The sequence below is a fragment of the Phoxinus phoxinus genome (genome assembly GCF_949152265.1).
Source record: "Phoxinus phoxinus genome assembly, chromosome: 16".
Classification (NCBI taxonomy): Eukaryota; Metazoa; Chordata; class Actinopteri; order Cypriniformes; family Leuciscidae; genus Phoxinus; species Phoxinus phoxinus.
Genome location: NC_136891.1, coordinates 31,823,085 through 31,835,049, shown reverse-complemented (window position 1 = coordinate 31,835,049; position 11,965 = coordinate 31,823,085).

Here is an 11,965-nt window from a genome sequence, read left to right as displayed (position 1 = left end):
CTCCATGCATAGGGGCTCCATGATCTTAGCGAGTGCACTCATACAGCGTCCCCATAGCAACAAATTATAATTTCCACACGGAACAAAAAATAAGTTCCCCTCTTTTTTCACAAAGTTTTTAACAAAAAGAAATAAACATAAAAAAATATTATTTACTTCAATTATATTATTTTTAACCTCTTATATATTTATATTTTAACTGTGAACCATATTGAACTGATGTGAGTTGCCTTTTAACGGCAGCTACAGGGTCTATTTGGACAGTAAATTAGAAGAAAAGTGTGATTGTGTTTAAGAAGGCACAATCGAGATAATTCTTTTTGAGGAAGCTAAAATCAGTTTGGTATTAGTAAAACGCTTCTTCATGTTTTTTTATCAGGGAATCTTGGCCATTGTTTTATGTTATGCTCTGTTGGGGACGTAGAATTACTGCAGATGATAAAAATAGGATAAATAAAATGATTATGAAGGCTGGTTCAGTGATAGGCCTTACCACAACTTCACTAGAGCTGTTGAAAAGAGAACAAGGGAAAAATGAAAAAAATATTCTGTGTTATGAAGGTCATCCATTACATCATGTTTTTGGTATACTAAAAAAGTTCATTTAGTGAGTGACTGCCTGGTGATGGGTCAGTGTTCTTCTGAGTGAGAAGGTATTTTATTCCTGGCTGCAGTTTTTAATTAAGCTTTATATTTATTGTATTTAGTGAGTTTTTATGGTTACACTTTATTTCAAAGTGTCCCTATTACAGTGTAATTATACATTTACTGTAAGTACTGAGTAATATTAATTAACTACATGTTTTTAGGGTTAGGGTAGGATTAGGGTTTGGTTTGGGGGTACTTGTATATTTGCCTAATTTATGGTTATTACTATAGTAAATACATGTAACGTGAAACAAGGACACAATAAAATAAAGTGTTACTGTTTTTTAATGGTGGCAAATTAGTTTCCCCTCCATGGAGATTATTAAAGTCCCCTTGTAACCAATTTTAAGTCATGCCTTAAAATAGCTTAAATGTAACTAACTCTTGCCTCATTTATATGCGGTTCTATGACTATGCAAATTAGCCCCGCCTCCACTCACTCACTCAGCTCAGAGATCCACTGGTTGACGATCACACGTTGATCTGATTGGTTACAAGATAGTTTGTGACGTCAGAAACACCAGCGATATCAAACCGTGTTTTTGAGACGGTCTTTAGTTCACTGCAGTTTTAAGCAGAAAATACTCAGCAATGCTGTCGACTTATGAATTTGCACAGTTTGTCTTAAAGCACCAAATAGACATAAACCAACATTAAAACCCTGAATTTCACCACAGGTGGACTTTAAAGCTTTCTAAAGCTAAAAGATATTTAAAATACTATAAGGACATTGGCTGTACACTTGTTATTGCGGTGCAACGAGTGCACTCAATAACGTTCACACACCATTACAAATGCTGTCCCCTCAAAAAAATTCTCTTTTTGAAGGTATAGGGGGCGATTTTGTAAGAAAAACTATTATAAATGTGCAAATATATCTGGTATATTATCTGGGAAATATTTAATTCATGATTTATTTTCATAAAAAAATTCACTTTGAACTTTTCTGTGGCCCCTCTTGCACCGAGCAACTTTTCTCCAGACGAAAACCACTGTACTAGAACATTCATGACTGGTTAGTTGTCTATACACAGCAGAGAACATTGTGCTACACACTTAACTTTGTGCTCATTATGCTCTGTACTGTGACTTGAAATAATAGGTCAAGGGTGTTTTCTTTTCTCTGGCATTTTTGAGATATGTGAATGGTCATCTGCTTTATGTGAAGCATTTTGAAAGCAGGAGACATGTTTGTTTTCTGCACAATAGATCAATTAAGTGAATGAAAACAAGACCCAGCTGAGTGCACCGCTGAAGAGAGTCCCAACGAAGCTTGCCAATGACATCCACTGGGAATGGACCATTAGACACACGTAAATGCATTTATGTGCCACAGCATATAACTATGACACAGAAGCAAAAAGCTAAATTTTTTGCATACAATTCTACATTTATGAAGACTTTGCATTGTTGCATACAAGTAATTTAAACATTTTAAGACAAATTGATTTCAAAATAACCACATGAATTCAATAAAACACATACCAAAATCAGGTTTTTAATTATAGTGAAAAGATCAGTGAAGAACTAAAGGATTCTTCTGCTTCAGCTAAACCTCTAATCAAATAAAAAAAGTGCATTGTGGCGATAAACCATCTGTCATTTCGCATTCCTGGTTGAATTAAACTTTTCATCTCACACTCGGGTATTAAATGTTATTGATTAAAAGTTTGTGTCACCGTTTTCACATTTCCAGAACACGCAAGGACATTTGCACAAGTGCTAATGAAGAATCCACAGGATTTTCCTCATGTTCTTGAAGCAACAGACAAATGGTGAAACTTTATACAAAGAACTATATAGAAAACAAGTGACAAAGAATAATATAAAAATAAATAAATAAATAGGAGAATAAAACAGAATGAAACGAATAAAATGCATAAAACACAAAAAAAGCAATAATTTTAATTCTTGAGTGTGTAATATTATGACCTTGTTGACACCAGTGTACTAGGAATGGTCCATAGGTGTGACTTATGTTTGCCTAACCTAAATATGGAGGAATGTGTGAATGGATGTATGGCCTCCTAAAGAATCCCGGTGAAGTAAATGATCTCAAGAGTCATCAGAGCAATGGGACTTGCGGTCAGGGAAACCTTTTCTGGCGACAATAATGCGTTCATTGAAAAATACGCTTTTCTAATGAACTTTATATTCTCCATTTGCTGCAGACAAAACCCACTACATCCTTGGTTGCAATTGTATATACAAAAGCGAAGCTCAAACATGCCGTCTTTCATAGAATGCAGATGGTAAGCAGAGAAAACAGTGGGCTGGGATTATTCACTGAGACGAATGCCTATTTTGGATTAAATCTTCAGGAAGACCCCTCATGGACGGGCACAATGCTCCAGCTGTGCTCGCGCTCTCAAAGGGTGGGACCACTTTTTTCATCAAAATGTCTTTAATAAAGCTGATGAAAGCTTGGCTGCCCCAAGAATCAACATGTTGAAGGATACATGCCTTTGGGGGGGAAATGCTATGCATGGAGGAGACCTGAGTATATTCACCACAACTCATTTGTCTGTTGTTGTGTAGACGACGCTCAGCGTCCAAAAAACAACAGTTTGATCTAAACCTGTCGTGACAGCACATGTGCTTAAAAAAATGTGTTCTCACGCATTATTCATTACACCCCTTCCCTCGGCTCATCGTTTCCTCTCAGACACAGCAGGAAGGATAAAAGAAAAAGATAGTTTGACAGGGGAAAACCGCAAGTGAGACAACACTACTCAGCATGGGTGTTATTCTTCAGAATCTTTTATCTTATTTAAGCTCGGCAGATGTTCAGAAAGTGAGTTTTATGAGTGAGTTTACTTCATCCTCCTTACAGAGTCTCATGCACATGCACATTCTTATGCATAAAATCGGAATGTTTTCACACAGAAATCATGATTCATCATGAATTTATTTTGCATTTACAACCAAAATAAGTCTTATGTAACCAAACAACCAAATGTACAGGTGTATTCACACAGCTGTCAATCTGGAGTCTGAAACGTGATTGTGTGCATAGCCATAAAAACTGGTTATTGTGATATAAGTGGTTTTGACAATGGCGCACGAGAGAGAGAAAGCCAGCAGAAGAAAGCGAGGTCGAACATCTGCACATGGTTTAAGACATGTTTTATGCAAATAACTAGCTTAGAATAAATAGGATTAAGCAACATTAGAACTACTGTAAGAACATATTTATGTGCGAACGCACCTGTTGTGAATCAGGTGGACATTTTTTCTCCACACAGTTAGGTACATTTGGCTTGAATGTTGTGCGATTCAGTGCGAAAATGAATGGAAACACCTTAAAATGTCTCAAATCAATTCGATATACCAATTTGATCGCAAAACAGCATGTGACGTCATTACGCACAGGTTTTTATTCGCTTTAAAGCCGTTGGATGGAAACACACTTTCACCAGCTTTATTTACATGAGGGTTTTTTTACGAACTTCAGATAATTCGATTGACAAGTGGATAGAAACTTAGCTAGTGAAATACATGTTCAGAAGACAATTATGGGATTCAAAGTTAATCGGTAAAAAGTGTAGAGAGTGGCCGAGAGCGCCCAAAAGTAGAAAAGGAAATGCTAAACTTCATACAAATGTGTAAAGCAGCCAATTGCTGTGAGGTTCAGGTTGTCTGTCATGTGCACTTTAACATCTGCCAAGTAAACTGGAGTTTCTGATGAATTTGGTGCATAAATCATACCACCATATTTCAACATTTCATATTGCAACACATTATCATATTATCTGTAATCTAAAAAGAATGCACATGCACTTTTATAAATCAATTGGCTTTTTCTATTCCATATTTTTATTAAAATTAAAAAGCAATTTCACTTAATTTTCACAGCTGCCAGTATTCTTATCTAATGACCTTGCCTTGGTCTCCCGGGTGTCTCTGTTGTGTCAGGTATCTCGCAGTGTTAGATCTTCAAGTCATAGTAACCCTTAGCAATGACATAAATACTCCCACGGTTTGCTGATAAATAAAACAACTTTCTTCCATTACATATACTGTGGTGTGCAGCTAGAAAACTATGAAACGCCTAAATATTGACAGAGCAACGATATCAGAGAACAAAGGTCATCTTAATCAAAAGCTGCAGAGTCTAAAAATGCTGTTGATATTATGATGGTGAGTAATACATCACAGAAAATACCTTTCTGAAGCCAAATCTTTCAGCATTCATTTTCAAAGCTAAAGACATATGCAAAATGTCTAAACATTATCAGTGCCTATGTGCCTCACAAGAGGCCATTAAAGCTACAATATGTATTTATTTATTTATTTTAGCCGCTAGGGGTCGCTAACCTCTTACAACAACAAAGGCGTAGGTTGATGACGCATAAGGAATTTAGCAGAAATTATGGATTTGTCGTCTGATGGATCTAATAATGTTTATGGATGAGTGAATACATTGATGTTTTTAACATGACTGTGGTATGAAGGTACGATTGCTAATATCAGCGCCACACGCGAGTCCCGCGGATATAAAGGAATAAGGACATTTCATTCTACCGAACGCAAGTGCAGAATTAATACTCACACAGGACAGTTTATTTGACGAATTAAACTTGTGAGGTAACGCAGCGCTGTTTCACTCGCTCTACACTATCACACTAAACTGCGTTTGAGTGTGTTAAAGTTATAATGTTATTCTATGTGTTAGTTTGTTGGCTATATGAGACTAGCAGTAAACTTGAACATACAGATCATAATCATATTCTAACATTTCATCATGTTGAACTAACATTGATTAGTTTTATGTACATTTGCTCACCCGTCTAATAAAGTATATGCAAGAGCATAATCATAATCATAATCTCTCTGTCGAGTCGAAGTTTGTCGTGGACGTGGAGCTCTCGGCGTCTCGAAAACGCCACACTGATATTGATCCTCGTTTTAGTTCTCCTTTTGTCCCAAAGTCTGCTTCCCATGATCCATAATGTTTGAACGAAACAACAACGACAGCGTGAGCGTGCCACTAGACGTTACGAAGTTGTCCATGTCTGTCGCCATGGTTACTATGACAGTAATAACCAGCGGAAACCAGGGATAATGCGGATATTACGTCATTGATAGGCAACAAGTGAACAGGGAGTCCGAGACGGCCCATTATTTAGAATTTCTCCGAAATTAAAAATCTTTGGGAACTTTTGGGATATTGTGAGTACACAACTGCAGGAATTATATCACACTGTGCAAGTGATTTTTGGTTATTTTTATTACAAAACTCTTACATGTTGTATACTTACAAAATGTACTTACTACCATTAGGAAAAATGTCTCATTCATGTCACTAAAATACCCAATTTTTTCGTAACATCTTTACTGTCAACCTCTATACTGCAAGTGTGATTTTTTTGTGACCCTGAAAGGATACCAAATGCCACATTTGTCACATATATCAGCAAATATATTTAAACACTGAGAAATAAATGCTAAGAAAATGTCATAAAAAAACAAGCACATTTCTTCAAAAATATAATTCTCAGAGGGCATGGATTCTGTGCACTTACTCATCAAGTACACAAACATGTTTAATGAATTAATAGCTCTAACTTAGCAAGAGGTCTTGGAAAAAAGAATACAAGTGTGTACCCGAGTAAATGATATCAGTGTACGATTACCGAGAACAAGGTTGACACCCCTTTACGCCTAGTCTGTGCAAGACAGGAGGGAGATTTCTGGCTAATTGCGTGTTTGTTGATTCTCACTGGCTGGGCCTTGGGATGTCAAACACGCCTGGGCCGGTTCTTCCCGAAAACAGTTTGCAGGACAGCACAATTCTGAGTAGGTATGAACCCAGGGGCAATTGAAGAAGTGATGCTAGAGCACCATCCCACTGAGACGACTAGCTTCCAAACTACCACTTTTGAAACGTCCCATCGGCTGAGTCAAGCAGGATAAATAAAAGTGATGTCCTGTCTGCTTCTCTGAGCTTGGAATGACTCAGTGTGTGTAAATGTCTCCTAGGATATTTTCCTATAGTATGCAACAATGCCAGGAATGTGGGCATGGCAGGTGAACTTCCAATATCCCCAAATATGGGTGGTGCAGTCATGTTTATTACAGTTGATTCTTTGGGATTGGAGTGTTTGTGTATGTGAAGGTGGAATGTTCATTCGTATATATCGAGAGGAAAGGCTTAACATTTCTTGTCGATGCATGTTAAAGTCACCATGAAACCAAAATGGGCAATTCTTGATTTGATTATGCAACATTGCATTATGTATCTGTGTGCATCAATTATTTTTTTTTAAAATTCAATCTTTATTCAAAATAACTTGGAGCGATGTCTTCTCTGATGACGTTTACGGCGCGAGGGCGGGACAACCTGTCACTCACATGACATCACAGCAATAGCAAACCAAATGATCCAATGAATTCCCGATGGACAAAATCATGTCTCGTGCTAAATTTTTTCATGATCACAATCATATCACAACATTCGTGTCATGCCAACTTAAAAAAAAAAAAAAAATCACAAATGTAGATCATTTGTTTTGACAATAGTAAGGTTAACATAATAGACACTGGAGTGAACCAATATTTTATTGTTATAAATAATATGGAAACACAAGTTTTTTTGGTATTTATTTTGATTAAATAAATAAATTAAAGAAAATTGAGCCGTGCTGCAGAGATCCTTTTGATTAAAAAGACATAATTATTTTTATTATAAATTGTAATATATATATATATATATATATATATATATATATATATATATACACACTTATTTATTATAAAATTTAAATTAAATTTGAAGGACTAAATGCATTGTAATTTATTAAATTACTAGATTAATTCAAATAATTAAAGAAGTAAATGATTGCTCAAATCAGATTGAGGTTGATTAAAGGTTATTAAACGGTGTATGCTTCCGTCTTGTTTGATGGAGTCAAGTGATGGCGGTCTATGTCTGTAAAACATCACTGAGGATGTGTGTCTGGTTTGGTCGAGATAAGATCATGGCAAACGGTAGCAGAATGGTTAAAGCTCTTAATGGTGACGGCATGTGGTCTCCTGCCACCTGGGTCAACAAGGTTGTGCTTCTGTGTAAAATATACAGATGTTTCCACTTCTCTCGGAAAGCGAATACTGTGATAAGCAACCAGCAGATGAGAATTAATCAGTTTGCCAGAGTGCAGTGATGTCATGTCCATTTTAAGTTACACGAGTAAGGAACGCTCTGAGCGAGACCTAATTTTAACTACATCCTGAGAACGACCACAACACCACTGAGGTCAATAAAACTTCTGGTTATGAAATTAACAAAGATACATCCACCTGTAGAGGAGGTTCAAAGTGCAACACTCACTCTACAAACAGAAACTTGACTTAATTTCTTTAAAACAATGATGACAATAACCTGTCCTAGATTACATAAAAGGTTTACTGTGTTCTCCGGACACTAATGCTAATACACAATAATTGACTGTTACTGGAAAGAGGAAAGACCAATACTAGAGAGAGGAATGTTTATTTTAATCTATTTATTTTCAATTATTTTCAATACATTTTTTTTTTGTTTTTTTTGTTGGGTGGGAGGGTTCTTGAAGGGTTTAAATTGAGACAATCTGTAATTCATACCTTTAATTTAATGTATCATTATGTGTTGTCTTGTTAAATACCAATAAAAACAATAAAAAATAAAAAAACAATGATGACAATCAAAGTTTATGTTTGCCAAGTGAGTGTTGCAATTTTTTCTAGAGTTATGGATTTATGTTTAACAATGTTTGCCTCAGTAAATGTCTTCATGTTATTGTGCTTAAGCGTATGCAAATGAGAGGAGTCAATCGGGCTACTGTGCAATTAACACTCACGACTTTTGTGTTCCCTTCAGACGGGCCAAATATGGTGTGAATCTTCAGGAGTGGAAAGAAGTGGCTTGCTCGCAGGCAACCACGGCAAAATTATTCAGAACATAGTGTGTTTCTTTTTTACCGCTAACTAGACTCAGGAATGCAAATTACATTGTGCATGGAAACACATTAAAAGAAAGCTGGCACACCGTGACCTTCTGCTAGACGAGAGATGATGGAACAGACGCTGAAAACATTCTCTGACACTGAAAGATATTTAGCAACTCGCATAATATGGGGACCTGTGGAAACAAATCTCCTTTCATCTGTGAGATCTGCTGGCCGTGATCCTGGCACGCTCACCGAGTGTCTGTGGTCTGATGGCTTTACTCTGATGTTGTACAGGTAAAGTGTGCATTACTGGAACAGCTGCACAGGTGGTCACAGTCCGTCCTAATCCTACATCTGAAACGGTCCAGCTGTCTTGTTCTGATTCAAGACCGGTTTAAGGATGAATTACTACATTCAGGTTCAAAATACTCGTACAAAATAGTCCGTGACAAAATATGCAGACCAAATCTGCCTCTTTAGTTACTTAATGATCCTGTGTGGCCTGTGACCTCGGGTTGGAGATGAATTCATAGGAACATGCCATTCGGCTGATTCAGTGCTCTTCAATACAGCTTTTCCTGCACATAACTTGCTGAGAGACATAAACAAGATGCTTAAGTGTCTCTGAATCAACACTCCAAAGCTTGGCTGGTCTCAGACAGAAGTTGTTTTGGTTCAGTATGGGAAGGTATTCCAGTCCATTAGGAAGATTTAACACAGTGGGGCTTAACACTGCTCATCCTGAAAAATAATAAAATCATTCTGTTGAGTACTGTAAAAAAAATGACATGATCAATTGGTCATGACAACATATGTTTTTACATTTTGAGCAAATCGAGTTCAAACTATATTTTTTAAGTTATACGATTCAACTCATTTTTTAAAAGTCAGTGTAATGTAATTTAAGTTGAAATGACTTACAGTCCGGTTGATTGTACTTAATTTTAGGCAGCAAGTTTTTTTTTTACAGTTTATGAAATATTTAAAATGATTTATAGCCACAAACATGTATGATTTTTAAATTAAGTTACATTTTTACATTCTATAAATATATTGTATTACCACAAAAGACACATATACACAGTATATAAAACCAAAATAACAGAATCATCTCTCAAGACATTTTGATGTCTTATAAAGATGTTGTTGTTTATTGGCTTATCTACTTTTGAATTCTCTGGTTACCATATTTAGAGAAGAAAACATGCTTTATTTATACACATAGAAGTCATAGTTTATTCTGTCGGGAATAAGCTCAAAACATTATGTAACCCCCTCACACAGACCACTTCTCAAAATATGTATATAAATATATAATTTTGATGTCTTGCAATGATTTTGTTGTTTGTTGGTTTATCTACTTCTGAATTCTCTGGTTACCATATTTAGAGAAGAAAACATGCTCTATTTATACACATAGAACTATAGTTTGTATAGTTTAATATAGGTTAATAGCTCAAAACATTAGGTAACCCCCTCACACAGCCCACTTCACAAAAATGATCTGAGTTTTTATGCATGTAAGTGTCCAAACAAGCTTACAAATAAACCCCATGGCACTTTCTGCAAAGAGGCAAAAAAAAGTGGGTGAAATGGTGGTTGTGCAAGGTTGTTTTTAAATCTGGCGGAGCTGCGATGAGTAATAACAGGACTGAGATGGCCTGCCCCTCCTGTATTTATAGGGCAGTGAGTAGATAATTGCTCAGTCTGATGGGTCATATCTTACGCACTTATCTCCTGGACTTGTGCATGCCATGACAGCTCAGACATCATCTAGACATCTGATGATTAATGCTTTACAAGCTTGAAAAAGAATCCAGAAAATATGCATAAACGTGAAAATGTGATCGTTCGGGAGGGATTCTTCTAGTCATGTCTTTATTTATGAAGCTTTACACCGAATGTAAGCAGCTGCCCCATAACTAGAATATTTTCTCCTTCACCTTTGCAACCGGTCCACTCAACTTCCACACTTGAAGCTAGTGTGCGTCATTGGGAGAAAGTATGGTTTCCATGACAGAGCTTTGGAAGCCATTGAGCTGAGTTATGTCGCAGACGCTCAGACTGACAGCATCTCTTGAGTCCGGGTGCCGTGTCTGTGAGCACAATAGACCTGCGTGGCCACGGGGCACAGAGAGAGTAAACACAAAGCAATGATGGACCTTATGGCTGACTGATGCGTAACCTCTTGTATCATCAGTTACATCTGTCCAGAGAGGTCTCTGAGGTGAGGTTTAATATCACCTCCAAACAATACAGCTAGCACCCCTGTCTGACGTCTCCCAGGATCAGATTAAACGTTCACTAACTATACAGCTGCTCACAAATGAGACATTCGTCACTGTGAAAAGCAGAAATGCTCATTCAGTTGAAGAAGTGTCTTATATTTCACTGAAAAATCAACAACCACCAAGATGGGCGTCAGGAATAAGTATTAGAAGTCTGCAAATCCTTAGTTCAAATAGACTGTTTTGAGTAGGAATGGGAAAAGGACGGCTGACCCCTTTTAATCATCTCAACGCTTGCAGTCAGTCAAAGATGCAGAAAAACATTACAGCTCCGTATCTCTCAGCTTAAAATGTGTTGAAATATTTTACGCTTCGGTATGGATAGATTTTCATACACGCAAGTTAGACATAACAGTCATGCTAGTCGCCAAGTGTAGCAGTGTTTTTTTAAGCTGGTTTAAAAAATGTCAGACTATTAAAGTGTCTTATAATTATTTGTATGACTTATATCAACCAAACGTTAACATTCTTGTAATATCTTTGGGTAAACAAGTGAACATGATTAAACCACAAAATATATTTAGACATGAGTCGACTATATGTGGATTTTAACTGAAATTCTGACCTGATTTTTCATAAATGTATGGCAAGTTGTCTCAATTTTACTATTGCAAGTTGTCAGATGCGTTTTAAATAATATAAATGTATACAAATGTATAATGATTAAAAAAAATGTATACAAATTAATTATTGAACATTTATTAATTACAATATTGATTTGCCGGCATGAAGGGAGAGTCGGCATGAAACGGAAGTTGCAATTGTCTTTTCCGCCCTATTATGACTTTTATCTGAGTGAAACGGCTTCTCAAACAAGAACAAATGTAGCGCACGACTTGATTTTGTCTATTGGAAATGGATTGGATCATTGGGGTTTGCTCTAGAGTGGTTTTAGGTTTGACTAATCCTGAATCCTTCGAGCTTTTCCTATGGGGTCTTAGAATGGGGTTTTTCAATTTATGTGTAAAATAAAGCCTGTGGTAAATAAGTTGACGATTATTTGACATTTTGTTCTACAACCTACTTTACACCCGTTGTGAAAATGCAAATCTTGAAGCATTTTTGAAAATACATGTATTTAATAAGTAACAGTTTGGGGTG